Raw genomic sequence first — 12,633 nt, 5'->3', positions numbered from 1 at the left:
AGCAGGTACCATTTCAGATTGACACAGCCAGCCGTAAACCTCTCAGTTATATCTATCTTTCATTTCTCAACTCCAGTACAAATAACAGGTTACAATGTTTGCTATCACTATGACTGATGTGGATTTCACACAGGTACAGTGCTCTCCAAGATGGAACAAAGTGGGGGATAGTTGTATCACTTTACGAATACTTTGCATAGTTCCATTCGATTGTTTGAGATGGACAGTTTGCTGTAGGTAAGATCAAAGAGTGGTGGAGGAGGAATCTGACAGGAAAGAAAAACTACAACCTAGATAGGGATCATCCCAGCAAATTCCAACTACAATAGACAGGCTATTACCAATGAAGAAGCAATCTGTCTTCAGCCAGAAATGTGACATTGCTCCTTTTCCAAAGTTTAAAATAATAAAAAAAAAAGATGTGAGACAAACAAACAATCATGCCAAAACATTGGTCTGTTAAAGGAAAGAATGAGCTAGGCCAACTAGCACACACTTTCAGAGCACGCAGACAGTGGCCAATCCAATCTGCAAGATCTAGAGTCACCTGGCACCACAACGAAAGGTGAAAGATGCAAAAAACCCACAGAGACCCTTCCTTTGGTTAGCTTGTGTGCTATTTACCTTTGGGTGGAGAAATAAATGGGTGTTTTCAGTTTTCCATGGATGAATCACTTGGCTTACCCAATGGGGAACAAGTGCTCTGGCAACAGACAGCAATGTACCTAGGCAGATGGTAAAAGTGGTCTTTGATACAATGCAAGAGTATATTAGCAGTACAGACAACATCATAATTGTGCATTACCAGGCATGTGCGAGACCCAGAGGCAATCCAATCAAGCAGAGCAGTCAGCCAGAGCCAGATAACATGGCTTAGAAATACTGCCATTGTCTTCACTAAGGCTAGACTGCACAAGCCAGGCCAACCCACAGAATGTCCCACAAACTGGTCAGGAACTAAACCATGGTTCCAGGCACCAACCTGAATCCTTGCATCTCTCTCCATACCAGCTGGCATGGAAAGGGGAGAGCAACATTTGTACCATTTCTTACGCATTTCCAAGAAGATAAAAGAAGCATACAGGTATATTAACTGTCCTCTTCCCTACCTGCCTGCCTTCCACAGGGAGAAACACTTTATGTAAGGACCACTTCATGCCTCCTCTGGCACAGAAGCAACATGATGACTGTTATTGGACCAACAGTGTCAGTCAAACATGTCCTAGAGATCTTTAGAGTGCTTCTTAATGCAGCAAAGACTGACACTCCCCAGGACAGTCAAGAGTTTGGCCAGTTTTATTTGTATGCAAGCTTGCATAATACTCATTTTCATAAAATGAAGTGTTCTTTTTCCTCCCAAAATATACATGAAATTCTATTGGAATATGCTTCCTTATGTACCTCCCTTACCATGCTCTCTGCTTCTGGGCACATGGCCAGAACAGTTCTGCTCTCCAGATGCCAATCTTGTTTTTCTCTGGACTGATATTGGAATGAGCAGATCAACAAAGGACAGCAGTGGAACCCTCTTTAGTACGAACGAAGGTCAAAACATTATGTGGCAGCAAGTTTTCTCCTCTGCCAGCAGCAACAAAAACAGTGACATGTTCTGCATAGGTAATGATTGCAGCTTATATTCACATACTCAAATTTCCAAATACTGTCCTGGTAACATGATGCAGGTCCTCTCAATGAACTATGTTTTGAAAGTTGTCTTCTCTGAACATCTGGAGTAATGCTGTTTTCCCAGTCTCTGGCAGGCCATAAAATAAAAGACTTACTGACAGCCAAAAACACAATAAATAGAATAATAATAATAAAAAAAAAAAAAAAAAAAAAAACACAACTCTGTTGTGGTACTACACAACAGAGCCATCTTACAAACCATTCCTATCCCCATGTTGCAAAGAGATTTTTATGCTGTCACCTTAATAATGCAATAAAAGGCAGAAGAGAGCTTTAGTTATAAGTATCAAAATATAAAATTCTACCCAGAGAGTGCTGAGAAGATAAAGTCTTTTCTCACATACTAGAAGTGACAGTTTTGCATTAGAAAGCAGCAGTACAGATTTAAAAGCTCCAGGAAAACCTGTACTAAAGGCACGGAAAAATCAAAGTGCAGCTGCTCTTTTTACTGCTTAAATCATTACATATTAGCAACAAATCTTGTTGTTGGCCAACAGTCAGAAATGGCATACGGCCAATAAAAGGTTCAGTGGAGTTTTCCATCTGTCACTGAAATCAGCTATGGCTCCAGCTTATACATAGTAAGTTTAGTGTCATAATTATTTGTGTACTAGACATCAACCATTCATTCTAACATAATCATTTGACTACACAATTTGCTAAATATACTGCCCAAGCAAAGCACTACATAACCATGTATCCCATGCATTTCAGTTACATTTATAGTACATAGTACTAGCACTAGGGAGAGGTAAGCATGTGAATAGAGGGTGGGGTCTTGCAATAATAGGTTATACAAATAGAAACACACTGAAGTATCCTCTCAGTATGTAACAAAGACATTAAGAGGCAACCATGATCTTATTAAAAATCAAAACACACAGGATAGTAAATTTGTGAGTGGCCACCACTTCTAATTTGCCCCTGCTTGCTCATTCCAAATACCAGGCATATGGATTTACCTTGCTGTCTTAATGTCCTGCCAGCACTAGAAGGCTGACAGACAAAGCTTTCTTGTTTCACTGTAGCTTCAGCAAATACCTTAATAAAAACATTGTTTGATTTTTTTTTCCATTCATTTTTAGCACTCTCAAGCAACGATATTTTCCTCCCTCCCCCACAGCACTCCAGCACTACAAATCCTGCACTGATAGGTCTTTAGGGCTGCATTTAGATCTTGATTTTTCAGACAACAGAATTTATATTTCAATCAGCCATGAGTCACAGACTTTTTGGCCCCAAATTCCACCACAGGCACATGTGTACTGCAATTTTCTATTTAAGTCAGGAAAAATTTGTAACATTCATAAATACAGTTCTTTAACAATGGTAGGGGAAGGAAAAATAAATAAATATGTTCCAAGTCATTCTGGAAGTCAAACCCAAAACATTTGTTTATGCAAGTTTGCAACAGCCCTTTCTCTTCCTTAAGCTTCACTGCTCCACATCTTCTACAAAAGAACTAACAAAGAAGTTTAGAGCTACCGGATCTGACCTGTGACTGCCTCTTAACTTTTAGAATTGGGGATGCTGGGAGCATGGTAAAGAGAGATGCAGGAATTCACTGAAACTTTTTGTAATATTTAATAACTCTTTTGCGGTTTGGTCAGAGCTGGCACAACTTCACAGCAATAAGCTGATTTGCACAGAAGTGAGTGAATGGCTCCAACAGATGATAGCAGTTCACAGGGACAGTTTTTTGCTGCAAATAAGGTTCTATGCATAATGCTGCTTGGCTCTTCAGAAAAGGAAGATGAGTAGAAGCAGATTGCTTTATTTTTTAAAATATAAATTATAAAAACTGACAAGGGGTAAAGTGCTCAACTCAGATATCTAAATATTACTTACCTTGATAGGTACTGGGCCCGCAGAGTACTCAGTACATTCACATGAGGCTAGCAGGACCCATTCCAGAGCAGCAGATGGAAAGCAGGTAGGATAGCCTCAAATACCCAAAGGTCAAACACCTACAATTACAGAACAGAATTGGAGCCTAACACATTCAAACTCTTGCACAGAGGATATCCCATTAGGCAGATCCAATATTCAATAACTCAAAACAACCAAACTGAGCATTTTAAAAGTTGGTTTAAATCTGCACAATTTTCTTGATTGCTTCTGTAAAATTGAAAGAAATATTCAAATCAGAAAACAGATCAAAACAAAGCATTTCCAAGCAGAGCTTTTAAAGCCCTGTTTTAAAATATTTGCAATCATTTGTCCTGTCTTGAAAGCTGGAAATTTGTGCAAGCTCTCTTACCAGGAGCATCAACTCACTGGACAGACAGGAAATACAAACAGAACAAAAGTTCAAAGAAGTGGTTTAAGAGGAGGCAGTTTTACACAGACCCCAGGGAGGAACTGAAGAATGTGCAGTGCATGCTGTGAAAAGTCTCCCTTAACCTTGAATTAGAAGGCTCTTCAAAACTAGGAACTGTTAAACTGAGAAGAATCAAAAGTGGGCACACTCAAAGGTCAATTCAAGAGAAAAAGGGAAATGAACAAATAGACCAAACACTTGGTTTGTGTGCACTGCATGTCCCAGAATCAGAACAGGCACAGAAGGTAAAGAAGAAAGAGGTAGCATTTTCCACTACCTGAAAAACAACAAGTTCTGGGACAGATGAATATCACCAAAAATTCTTCTACATTTGATTCATCAACAAAAGTAGGGTCAGGCAAGATCCATGGGAGCACAGATGCACACATTCAACTCTTCTCTAGAAGACACTGTTTCCTCCCTCAGACTGAGCAGAGGACTGCATTTGGTGTCTCAGTTTTCAATAGGAAAACATAAGACATTCTCCTTGATTCTCAGAGATTTTGTATTGGCTTCATTGGGCATGAACTCCAGAAAAGCATGATGAGAGGCTATACGCTGTCCTAGCCCAGCAGCCCAAACTCTTAAACATTACCAAATAAAAACGCATTTCCAGCTAATGGAAGTGATATAATTGGGGAAAGCGTGGAGGAAGATCACAAAGCTGAAGCTGTTCACAACTGCTTCCTCCTCAGCAGGAAATGATGGTGAAAAAAAATCCATCCATTTAACTACACATTTCTCAATGTGGCAGATGAAATTCAGCAACAAAACACTAAAGAAAGGAAAAACTAAAGCTTTATATTTACAATATAAAATACTCCTAACCACCTATTCTCACTCAAGGAAGAGATACTGAACATAAAAAGGTAATGCAGTGAAAGCATCAACTGAATGCCCAGCAGCACTGGAAAGGGAAAAACAAAACAAACAAACAAAAAGCAAACAAATATTAGGAATTATAAGAAAAATAACAGAAGATATCTTTATGCCATTCTATAACTCAACAGAATAGATACATCTTGAATATCATGTTCAATACTGAGCTCCCTTTCACAAAGGGAGAGATAGAAAAGGTACAAAGGCCAATAAGGATAACTAAAGGAACAAAATTATTTCTGCACACAGCACAGTTACACGCACTCTGGAAAACAGATGGCTGAGGGGGGAAATAAAATAGAAGCTGCATGTTGTGGAAAAGAATAGCAAGGAAAAACTGTTCAGTGTCTACTCTAATGCAAGAAGAGAGGAAACAACTGCTTGGATGATGAGAAAGCAGGTTGAAAACTAACAAAGAAAGGTGTTGCTTCATGCTGCTTGTAGTCAGCCTGTGGAACTCATTGCCTCAGGGTGCTACAGATAACAACTGCTTCACATGTTCAAAAGTGAATACGCCAGTTGACACAAGGAAAAAAGCCTATCAAGAAAGCCTACCAAACACAAATACACAAATCCTGGGCTGCAGCTGAAGTTGAAGAGAGCAGACTGATAATGTATCCAAACACGCCTGCCCTCACCTTACACTGTTAGAACAGCACTATTACCATTGCCAGAAACAGGACCGGACTAAACTGAGCAGTGACATGATCCACTAAGTCTGTTCTTATGTTAACAATATGTCTGATATGTGAGATTCTGAGACAAGGCTGTTGCATACAGACTCACCAAACAACACCAGCTGCTGCACAAGACCGACTGCTCTCTAGCTCTTTGACTCTACCAAGCGCTTGGACCACAGAAGAAAGCAAGCTCAGTGCTTGCTCCAAAACAGCTTTCTTAGCTTGTCATGGTAAGCAGAACCAGCAGCAGCAGTGAAGGGACAGGAGGAGTAGAAATTTGTCATTTTTTTCTTCCCCCACCAGAAGGCTTTGTCTCTGCTAGCACTGAGAAATCAAAGACTTGCTCTAGCTGAGAAACCTTTTGCAATTGACAGAACCTTTAATATTGATTCAGAAAAAAAGGTAAACTGAAAATTGTTTATAAAAACATATATCAGCAAACCAGTCAGCACTGAAAGAGCCTTATTGTAAAGCAGGAGCAGGACAGCAGCTGGCTGCCATTTCAGTCGTCTACTTACAAAGAGAACAGAGCATGGAAGAAGTCATGTAAATTTGCACATGCTATGTACATTGTCTTCGTGATTGCTGATTATGTTTATCAGTGATGACTGATCACTAAGAAATTATGCTTCCAGTGGTGGGGAGACAAACACATAAGCTAGCAGCATTTAAAATGGATGAGAAAACTCTTAAATTATAAGGAATTTAGAATATCTGAGAATATGAGGAACAGGATGGAGCAACATAAAGATATAACAATTGTTCTATGCTGAGGGAAAAAGTTTCAGCCCTATCACATCTGTCTCTTTGTAGCTACAATATGCTTCTTGTGAAAGATACAGTATTATCTATACATTTTATGCTAGAAATTAGGCTATCAATATACTTATTTAAGGTATAATAAAAACTCATAATTTGTCTTAGAAAATTAAAATATGTGTCATACATAATTAAAATATGTGTCTGCATATATAGCAATTCCCAGAAAATATGTAAAGTTTTAAATAACCTTCATTTCATGGTGGAGTTTTTTTAAAGTTAGCATTGTGAAGGGATAATCAGTAGTGACTCACTATCAGTTTATGTGAGCTTGGAAGAAACTAAGTCCTCGTACAAAAATACAAAACTGCATTTATGTTGATGAGATCTCTCATGAGAAAGCAGTGGGGGGACTGCACCAAAGCTCTCTAAAGAGACATTCTCAGAGTTTGCAAGAATTTTATGCTTCAGTTGTCTGTGCTGCTCAGTTTGAACAGTAATAGTTCTGTCATCTCCTTGACAGAAGCACAGAATTGATTTTGTTCCTTCATTTCATGCAGAGCTTACAGTGTTTCCAGAGGAAAGACAGGCGTCTGCACACATAACTTGTGTATTAGTCTGGATATAATTTACATGAGCTCTACCCAAAGTGTAAACTGGGAGAACCAAGGAGTTCCAGCTGAATTTCAGCCAGCGTTTGTAAATTCCAGGTTCACAGAGCTATCTATTCAGACCATCTTTTTGGCATACTGCCACTTAGATATATATTACCAGAATTATCTGCTCTTCAATTCGTTGTTCTCCCTCTTCATTGCAGAAGAAGCAACAGTCATGCTTCACTGTCTAGCCAGGCTGCCACAGAGGCCCCTCCTCCAGCTCCCTGGGGCGTGTTCTCTGCTCCCCCCTTTTCCACTTGAGCGAAAAGCACACCCATGGAGCAAGCAAGCAAACTGCTCGCCCCCATCCCCCTAGCTTCACCCCTGAGGCTGCACAGGGGTGATGGGAGGAAAAGAGAATTTCAAGGAGCTTATCACAACACACAATGTTGAAGTAACAAAAGGTTAGCATCACAGATACTGCACCAAAAACCAAAGGTATTTTAAAACACAAGGACTCTCCTCTAGGCTGATGCACAGCAACATAACCCAACATAAAGAAGCAGGTTGTTTTTTTGTTTGTTTGTTTGTTGTTGTTGTTGTTGTTGTTGTTTTACAACACATTTGTTTACAGATCAATTTCTGAAACACAAAAACATCCTCAAATCAACACCTATTACATTGTAAATAGTGCTAGTACATGCTGATGTTATCTGGTGAAACAACTTGGTAGCCTGTAAGACAGAATTAAATGTGTTGCTTCTCTGATATGTCAATAATAATTATTTTTCTAATGCTTGTTTAGTTATAGGAATACATGAAAAGAAGCAATCACATTAGAGAAAACATGATTTGATGTTGTTTGTATACAAATGCTTATGTACTGAGAGTTTGTTTCATCTCCTGAGATATCACTGAGGTTACAAACTTGCAGGCAATAACCATAATAATAATATTATAATCATAAATAAAAATGGAAATCATTATTCTTATGTAGAATGTAAATTCCTAAGTACTTACAAACTCAAGGTCAGCTGAAAGTTGCCAGAGAAGCAACAGTTTCATTAGCAATGCAACAAAAAAAATAACAACAAAGCTTCAACAAACCCAGGAGACTCACTAAAACCGCAGAGGCTGTGACACAAAGGCTTCATCACACAGTGATGAACATCTACATCTCCAAAACAGTATAAGGGAACTACACCAAAATGATGGCAGGCAGCGAATGAAGCCAAGTCTCAAGACAGCCAGAGTGCAGAGCCAAAGTAAAAAAGCCATAGAAAACATCTTAAACAAGAGGGGAAGCATATACTCCAGAGTAAGTACTAGCACAAGGTTTTCTTTAGGGTCAACAGAAAGGGCAGCAAAAACAACACAGAAGGGGAAGCGAAAGTCAACCTGAGAGGGACCAGAACTCTGTGGTGTATAAAACTGGCAGTAGAAGAAGAGTTTAGAAATTGCAAGCAAGGAACCATTTTAGGTTTTTGGTTCTCCTTTGTCCAGAGAAAAAAGACCTTGCCTTTCCTATATTTCAGGGGAAAAAAAATAAAATAATAATTAAAAAAAAGAGCTTGTGTTAAAGAAATACTTGAATACAGTATTTAACTCTCCCAGATGTTTTCTGGTGAATTTACCTGCCCCGTTGATACAACGCTGCACTAGAATAGACAGATTGACAGATTCCTTTGATGTCCTGAACAGATGATCAAATCATCCAGTGAGCAAACTAAGACCATGAGAAGTGGGCTATAGTTTCACCTTAGCCAAAGAGATAGCAGATTAAATGAGACAAGTAAGTCTTTGGGCCCAAAGATGGGAGGCACAACTTTATATGATTGAGCCAATAGGAAAAGAGGAACCCCCAGGCACGAAAATGAGCAGATTCAATCTTCTCCAGCTGACAATACTACACTCTCTTTTCATCACATATTCATCTGAGGACAAGGAAGCAAAATTACCACCAAAGAATTTCTACCTTTTTTGACATTGTGGGTAGCCTAAGTCAAGCTATGCCTTTGCCAGGCTAGGAATACGAACAAAGCTCCAAAGCAAATGAGACCCACACGACCATCAGGAATGACTTTATTTCACAGCTAACACAAAAAATATTCCACAATTGTAAACCCCCACAGAAGACAGCAGCTTCAGATGACTCCCCAACCACACCTACCTCCCCTTGACTCTGTAGCCCAAATGCTTTTCATGGTCTGTCTGAAATAACCTTGTCACTCACTCAGAGACTGCAATATAGCTGGAAGCAGCCAAACAGCACAACAGAAAAGCTGGAAGCTTCCCACATTTAGCTCACAGACGTATTAACACTGAAGTCTAACTATGAACCACCAACAAGCATACACTGTTCACAGCTTTGCAGCTTAGAGTGAATAAAGAAATATTCACCACATGTGCAAGGCCAGAACACAAAGGCCAAGAGCTCTAGAAGAAATTTGACTCACACCAGCTTGTGTTGGCTAACACACACTATTCCTTCAAAGCTCAACCACTTTTCCTGTTCATTACAAGGGGCTGCAACTGAGTTGTACCTTCCAGGGATCTTCAGAAGTATTCACAGCAGAACTTTTCACTCTTTAAGTACTTCAGGGAGCTGAGGGCCAGAAATCAAAATCCTTCCCCTTCTCATTGGCCTAAAACCATGAATTAACCCACCAACCCTTCCTCGAGTCATGAGATTAGCTTGAAAAATAATACTTTGCCATGTGTTTATTTGTCTTACAGCATTGGAAGTTGAGATTCACATTTTCAAGCTTTCTCTGCAAATATTTGAGAGAAAGAGAAAACAAGATAGGATTCTGGTGCAGCTAATGTAAATCAGAAAGCTCATGCTTTAAGAAAAACAGCAGCCATCATGAGAGTTGGCAACTCTCAAATCACTACTTGTGGAGAATATTAAACGGCTATCATCAATCTATCTAGATCTAGGAAGTAAGCCATGAAATGCTGACAAAGGGGAATGAATATCTGGTCTGACAATGACTGTGTATTTATCTTTTAAATGAAGAATAATAGAGTTATACTGAAGAAACTTATTTTAACTCTGCAACAGTAACATATCTACCTCATCACCTTAGCGGGATATCTGAACATCCCAGGTTAGGGGAGTTTATTTTACCATCTCTTTTAGAGACCACCATTTTACACAGATAGTTACTCTAGCTTCCAAAGAGTCATATGAGCAGCATGATCAGAACAGGACTGTGGAAACCAACCTTCTGAACAGCTCTAGCACAGCCTCCCATTGCAGTAGTTGTCCAGGCAGCCAGTTACATCTTCATCCTCCACTTCTGTTCTGCCAAATAAAGATAATACTAATTTACAAAAAAAAAAAAAATGTTGGGGATTTTCCTGAGGATGAAAACATCTTCACTTAATTTGCTTCCCAGCACATTAGGCCTTACTACCAGGAACATTACTGATGTATACTTACACAGAGCATCACATGAAAAACACACAGCTCTATCAAGGATCACATACTGGGACATTAATTATACCACTAGGGTGCACTCCTATGAGCTCTAAGGCTGCCTGAGTGCACTCATTCAACCCCCGATTGTGCTAATTTTATACAGATATTAATCTAGGACTGAAATAGTAGCTCACAGCTTCAGTTAGAAGAAAAACAATGCAAGTGCACATATAATTAAGGAAGCCAAAGAAATTCGAAATTCACTGTACAGGTATACAGAAATGCTAAAATTCTACATCGCCTGTGGAAGAAGAGCACCTGCTGCCCAGAGACAGACCAGCTGATCCCACTGTACATTTCCTTCCATCTGGCCCATCAGCCTGTCCATCAGACACTAAATAGGTCACAGGTGGAGTCAGATCTCCAGACAGCCCAACCTCCTTTTGCTTTAAGTCGTAGCAAAATAAAACAGTCTTCATTTGAATGGGGGGCATTCAGATTTGTAACAGTTAGTTTACATCAGAATATGGACAACAGGAAAGGAACTATGGCTGCTGTAGTTTGGAGCTACCTCACCCTCTAAGACCTTTGTGCTTGGGCAGCCATGGGAGACTCTGGCATAGCCCATAAAGTGGCAGGTCATTAGTGTTAGCAACCTGAATAGCAAACCTCTGCCCTTCTCTCTCCTTCAGAAGCTCTGAAAAAATTATTTACATATTTTTTACTACTAAGGGCTTGGGCTTTATCTTAACAGCAGCCAAAAATGCAGCAGCACACATAAATCTGCACTTTTAGTTGACTCACCTCAGCTTTGCAGAAGGCTCTCAGACTGAAATAGCCTAGACCAGGCAGCCAGCCATGCTGAGGCCAAAACACAGCCTGGCTGTGTGTATTTTTGCACTGGGTCAAGCATGCAGATCTGTAGCACATGGTTCCTCATGCTGAAAGACTTTTTTTTTTTTTTTTCCTCTATTTGTTGCTCTCTCCAGGGGTGTGTTTTGCAAGGAGGGTGTGAGCACAGCAACCTCACTCACAACTTCTTGGCAAAATAAGTAGGCTTCAGTCTTCACCAAAATAAAAGCTCTTTTTTGTTTCAGATATGCAGGGAGAGGGGGTGCCTGCAGAAAGGAATTAGAGCTTGAATGCATAGCAAAACCAGACCATAGTAAAACCTCCAAATCCTGAAATTGCACGACTAAGCTTTCCTAATTACACAGCAAGCACCATGCTGTACCAGAGAAGTCACTCCAATCAGAATGGCAGGTCTATGAGCAATTTAAAGCAGGGAAAAAAAAAAAAAAAAAAAAAAAAAAAGTGCATCATCGAAAAAATTATCTAAATTGAAATGAAACAGCAGATATTAGAAACTTTGCTGAGGTTCTAAGAGTAAGTAAGTGATAAGCTCGAAGGGAAGGAGCCAGGTAATGCCAAGGAAGCTGCTTACCTTGATGATGAAACCCTTTCGGTTGACCTATCTAGGGAAATGGACATTGGTAATTTAGACAAGAAAATTCATACTGTATTATTATGGTGGAAAGTGGGATTTGGAAGAAAATCCTATCCTTAAATCTTTCAAAACCAAAATGTTTTATTTCCTCCTGTAAAACAGGAGCAGCAGCTGCCATAACTTTACTTTGGTATATGTTTCAGAAAGCATGGATAATTTGTTCTCTGAAAGGTACTTGTCACCTCTAAAAATGTTGACCGTTAAAATCATTCTTACTGTGGTAAAAAAAAATAATTAAAAAATAAATAAAAAATTAGGCCACAGAAGGTTCTGAAATGGGCAACAGCAGTTGTGAGTGTTCATGTTCTAATGGTGGCTTCAGGATTGTTTACTCGTTCCATTTTACTGCAGAAGAAAAATAATCATTTTATCACCTTACCTCATCTTCTGTATACTAAAGAGAGGCTGACCATGTGTTAGCCAAGCAACAGGGATGTAGGGAACAAGATTTTGGAAGGATTAGATGCAATGAAGCAAAACACGATTTTCAAGTTTGCCTTTGTTTTTCACAACTGTAAGCATTAGCCCTGCATCTAATAAATGATTAATAGCAACATGGGCACCTCAAAATGTCATTTTGCATAATGGGATTGCAAATGTTTATGGAGACACGTCCGTAAGAGATTTATTAGAAAACTAACCCTTTTCCATTCTGAGTAACCGGTGGCTAGGGGGAGCGGGGGAATGGCTCTACAAAGCCATGTTGCTAAAAGACTGTATTTTACCATTTAATCCTCAATTATACACATGACTTCATTGTGGAAAGGTCACCAGACAAAGAA

General features: G+C 39.4%; 1 protein-coding gene across 1 annotated transcript in view; it reads right to left on the bottom strand.

Annotated features, from left to right (window-relative positions):
* The window catches only part of LOC311442625 (uncharacterized protein), a 59,659-nt gene that overhangs the window by 44,268 nt on the left and 2,758 nt on the right, over positions 1-12,633 (bottom strand). The window contains exons 3-6 of the mRNA XM_084532059.1: positions 11,149-11,462; positions 10,148-10,227; positions 3,535-3,653; positions 625-725 (exon numbers count right to left, since the gene is read on the bottom strand). The gene's annotated coding sequence lies outside the window, so the exon portion shown is untranslated. The remainder of the gene's footprint in view (positions 1-624; positions 726-3,534; positions 3,654-10,147; positions 10,228-11,148; positions 11,463-12,633) is intronic.

The sequence above is a fragment of the Aythya ferina genome (genome assembly GCF_964211825.1).
Source record: "Aythya ferina genome assembly, chromosome: 11".
NCBI lineage: Eukaryota > Metazoa > Chordata > Aves > Anseriformes > Anatidae > Aythya > Aythya ferina.
The sequence above is the reverse complement of the archived record's forward strand: the minus strand, read 5'-3'. Positions and strand labels throughout refer to the sequence as shown.